This window comes from Heptranchias perlo, chromosome 3, assembly GCF_035084215.1.
Source record: "Heptranchias perlo isolate sHepPer1 chromosome 3, sHepPer1.hap1, whole genome shotgun sequence".
Lineage (NCBI taxonomy): Eukaryota > Metazoa > Chordata > Chondrichthyes > Hexanchiformes > Hexanchidae > Heptranchias > Heptranchias perlo.
The window spans coordinates 89,553,129-89,558,635 of NC_090327.1; positions in this window are offsets into that span (position 1 = coordinate 89,553,129).

Consider the following 5,507-nt stretch of genomic DNA (forward strand, 5'->3'; position numbering starts at 1 on the left):
GTCTCCCGTCCGACTGAGACCAGCCTGTCAATCAGCCGGTCAGTCGGATGGGAAACCGACAAAAAAAAAGACGTCCTTACAACATAATCATAAGGATGTCCGGGAAACCAATATTAATGGGTTTCCCGAACTCAAGTTGATCACCCCGCCCTCTTCCTGGCTCTGTTTTAAAATTGAGCCCCACATGTCAGACAGATGGTGGAAGTGTTGGAAGAATTTTGAGTGCTGCTCTAGCTGATATGTCACTCTGAATAATAAAGCCTTCACTAGAAACGTCAACGTGAACAGTGGAGGTTAAATTATTCAGGCAGTAGTAAAGATAATTATCAGTCCATTATAATTAACTTTTAATATTATAAATGTATTTCATTAGCTTTTATAATTAAAAAATAATTAAATAACATTTATCTATTTATCACTTTTTATCAAGTTCTTTTCTCATTGAAATCTGTGGTAGACTAATTGATAGTGATTGATTGCTATTATTAGTCACAAACTCCATTATCACTGTATCATGTGACAATCAGGATGGTAGAAGGCAAACTAAGTGGACCTTCGTCCTTTTCCAACTAGCAATTCCTATGTTCCAAACAAAATACTAATTTATCAATTGAAGCCATAAAAACCATCAGTGTGAAGACGCAATGATCTTATATGAAGTATACAAGAAATGTTTCTTGATGAACAACAGTTTAACTCTTGATGAGACCTGTCACACAGGCTGTGTTTTTCCTGTAAGATCTTTCTGTACTAATCATATGTATTATCGTATCATAGTAGATACAACACAGGAGGAGGCCATTCGGCCCATCGTGCTTGTGCCGGGTCTTTGAAAGAGCTATCCATTTTTAAAATATTTTATTCGTTTATGGAATGTGGGCATCGCTGGCAGGGTCAGCATTTATTGCCCATCTCTAATTGCCCTTGAGAAGGTGGTAGTGAGCGGCCTTCCCCATTTCTGACCTTATGATGAAGGGAAGGTCATTGACGAAGCAGCTGAAGATGGTTGGGCGTAGGACACTGCCCTGAGGAACACCTGCAGCAATGCCCTGGGGCTGAGATGATTGGCCTCCAACAACCACTACCATCTTCCTTTGTGCTAGGTATGACTCCAGCCACTGGAAAGTTTTCCCCCTGATTCCCATTGACTTCTATTTCACTAGGGCTCCTTGGTGCCACACTCTGTCAAATGATGTCAAGGGCAGTTACTCTCACCTCACCTCTGGAATTCAGCTCTTTTGTCCATGTTTGGAACAAGGCTGTAATAAGGTCTGGATCTGAGTGGTCCTGGCGGAACCCAAACTGAGCATCTGAGCAGGTTATTGGTGAGTAAGTGCCACTTGATAGCACTGTTGACCTTCCATCACTTTGCTGATGATTGAGAGTAGACTGATGGGGCGGTAATTGGCTGGATTGGATTTGTCCTGCTTTTTGTGGACAGGACATACCTGGGCAATTTTCCACATTGTCGGGTAGATGCCAGTGTTGTAGCTGTACTGGAACAGTTTGGCTAGAGGCGCGGTAGTTCTGGAGCGTAAGTCTTCAGCACAACAGCCGGGATGTTGTCGGGGCCCATAGCCTTTGCTGTATCCAGTGCACTCAGCCGTTTCTTGATATCACGTGGAGTGAATCGAATTGGCTGAAGACTGGCTTCTGTGATGGTGGGGATATCGGGAGGAGGCCAAGATGGATCATCCGCTCGGCACTTCTGGCTAAAGATGGTGCAAATGCTTCTGCCTTGTCTTTTGCACCCACATGCTGGACTCTGCCATCACCTCCCATTAGTTGTTTAATTGTCCACCACCATTCACGACTGGATGTGGCAGGACTGCAGAGCTTTGATCTGATCCGTTGGTTGTGGAATTGCTTAGCTCTGTCTATAGCATGTTGCTTCCACTGTTTAGCATGCATGTAGTCCTGTGTTGTAGCTTCACCAGGTTGGCACCTCATTTTTAGGCACGCCTGGTGCTGTTCCTGGCATGCTCTTCTACACTCCTCATTGAACCAGGGTTGATCCCCTGGCTCATTGGAAAAGGTAGAGTGAGGAATATGCCGGGTCATGAGGTTACAGATTGTGCTGGAATACAATTCTGCTGCTGATATCCCACAACGCCTCATGGGTGCCCAGTTTTGAGCTGCTAGATCTGTTCTGAATCTATCCCATTTTCCATTTCAAGTATTTATCCAATTCCCTTTTGAAAGTTACCATTGAATCTGCTCCCACCACCCTTTCGGGCAGTGCATCCGGATCTTTACAACTCACTGCATAAAACAATGTTTCCCCATGTCGCCTCTGGCTCTTTTGCCGATCACCTTAAATCTGTGTCCTCTGGTTACAGACCCTTCTACCATTGGAAACAGTTTCTCCTTATTTACTCTATCAAAATCGTTCATGATTTTCAACACCTCTATCAAATCTCCCCTTAACCTTCTCTGTTCTAAGGAGAACAACCTCCAGTTTCTCCAGTCTCTCCACATAACTGAAATCCCTCATCTCTGGCACCATTCTAGTAAATCTCCTTTGTACCGTCTCTAAGGCCTAGACATCCTTCCTAAATTAGTGCCCAGAATTGAACACAATACTCCAGCTGAGGCCTAACTAGTGTTTTACAAAGGTTTAGCACAACTTCCTTGCTTTTGTACTCTAGGCCTCTGTTAATAAAGCCCACGATCCCATCTGCTTTTTAACAACCTTTTCAACTTGGCCTGCCATCTTCAAAAATTTGTGTATGAGCACCCCCAGGTCTCTCTGTTCCTGCACCCCCTTCAAAATTGTACTGTTTAGTTCTATATTGCCTCTCCTCGTTCTTCCTACCTGTATGCACTACTTCACACTTCTCTGCCATGTGTCTGCCCATTTCACCTGTCTGATTATGTCCTCCTGAAGTCTGTTGCGATCATCCACGTTGTTTACTGCATTTCCGAGTTTTGTTTCATCAACAAACTTTGAAATTATGTCCTCTATACCCAAGTCCAGGTCAGTCATATATATCAAAAAGAGCAGTGGTCTTAACACTGATCCCTGGGGAACACCACTGTATACTTCCCTCCAGTATGAAAAACAACCGTTCACCATTACTCTTTCTCTGCTTTCTGTTCCCTAGCCAATTTCGTGCCCAGGCTAGGGGAAATCCGTGATGACTTTCATTTGTTCGCCCATACTTTTCCAAGTGCCAATTCATTTTTTCACGGATTATCGTCTCTAAAAGGTTCTCCTCCAGTGACGTTAGGCTGACTGGCCTGTAATTGTCGGGTTTATCCTTCTCCCCTTTTTTGAACAGGGGTGTAACATTTGCAATCCTCCAGTCCTCTGGCCCCATCTCCTCCATATCTAAGGAGGATTGGAAAATTGTGGCCCGAGCCTCTGCAATTTCCATCCTTACCTCCCTCAGTAACCTAGGATGCATCCCATCTGGACTGGATGACTTTTCTACTTTGAGTACTGCCAATCTTTTAAGTACCTCCTCTTTATCTATTTTTATCCTATCCAATATTACTACTTCCTCCTCCTTTACTGCTACAATGGCAGCATCCTCTTCTCTTGTGAAGAAGGATCCGAAGTATTCATTTAGTGCCTCAGCCATGCCCTCTGCATCCACAAGAAGGTCTCCTTTTTTGTCCCTAATTGGTCCCACGCTTCCTTTGACTAACCTTTGACTATTAAAATGTTTATAAAAGATTTTTGGGTTCCCTTTTATTTTAGCTGCGAATCTATTCTGATATTCTCTCTTTGCTCCTCTTATTCCCTTTTTTACATATAAGAAAATAAGAACATAAGAAATAGGAGCAGGAGTAGGCCATACAGCCCCTCGAGCCTGCTCCACCATTCAATAAGATCATGGCTGATCTTCGACCTCAACTCCACTTTTCAGCCTGATTCCCATATCCCTTGATTCCCCTAGAGTCCAAAAATCTATCCATCTCAGCCTTGAATATTCACAACGACTGAGCATCCACAGCCCTCTGGGGTAGAGAATTCCAAAGATTTACAACCCTCTGAATGAAGAAATTCCTCCTCATCTCAGTTTTAAATGGCCGACCCCTTATCCTGAGACTATTATGCCCCCTAGTTCTAGAATCCGCAGCCAGAGGAAACAATCTCTTAGAATCTGCCCGGTCAAGCCCTCTCAGAATCTTATATGTTTCAATGAGATCATCTCCCATTCTTCAAAACTCCAGAGAGTATAGACTCATTTTACTCAATCTCTCCTCTTAGCACAACCCTCTCATCCCAGGAATTAATCTAGTGAACCTTCGTTGCACTGCCTCCAAGAAAAGTATATCTTTCCTTAGATAAGGAGACCAAAACTGTACATAGTACTCCAGGTGAGGTCTCAACAAAGCCCTGAACAATTGTAGTAAGACTTCCTTATTCTTCTACTTCAACCCCCTTGCAATAAAGGCCAATATGGCATTTGCCTTCCTACTTGCTCGCTGTACCTGCATGCTAAATTTTTGTGTTTCTTGTACGAGGACACCCAAATCTCTCTGAACACCAACATTTAATAGTTTCTTACCATTTAAAAAACATTCTGCTTTTCTATTCTTCCTACCGAAACAAATAATCTCACATTTCCCCACATTATACTCAACCTGCCGCCTCCTTGCCCACTCACTTAACCTGTCTATATCCCTTTGCAGACTCTTTGGGCCCGATATTAGGAGGGCGGCGGGTTCGCAGCGGGGGGTCGACTGGGCGCGTGGGTAACGCACCCAGTGAAATCGGGGTGCTCCCCACGCAATCGAAGGTTAATTGAAGCCACTTATCTGTGCTTCCGGGTTTCACGCTGGAAAGTTGCGCAGCAGGCGGACTGCGCATGCGCAGCTTAGGCTGTCGGCTGGAGGAGCCCTATTTAAAGGGGCAGTCCTCCACTGACTGATGCTGCAGGAAATAGGAAAAATTACAGCATGGAACAGCCCAGGGGGAAGGCTGCTCCCAGGTTTAATGATGCCTCACTCCAGGTCCTACTGGATGGGGTGAGGAGGAGGGGGAGGACAGAGATCTTCCCCCCCGGCAGGCGGGAGGAAGCGGCCTGCCTCTGCCACCAAGAAGGCCTGGCTTGAGGTGGCAGAGGAGGTCACCTGCACCACCAACATATCGCGCACCTGCATACAGTGCAGGAGGCGTTTCAATGACCTCAGTAGGTCAGCCGGAGTGAGTACACTTATTCATTCCCCTGCGCACCGTCTGCCACATCTCCTTCTGCACTGCCAACACTACTCTATCACATCACTCCTAACATCCACTCAAAGCTCATCCTCATCTTACCTGCACTTACCTTGCCGGAACTCATCCCGCCACTACCACTCAACCCAATCCTCATACATTCTCATGACTCCATCTCATACTCATCCTCTCATGCATCTCTTTCATGGTCAGCCTCACTCAACCTGCCACTACCTGTGCTGCAGCCACAGGGCATGCATCACATATGTGCAGTAGGAAGCGTAAGGCAAACGTGTCGTGAGCATGAAAGGGATGCACAAGGGTGTTTGTGGGTTTGTCA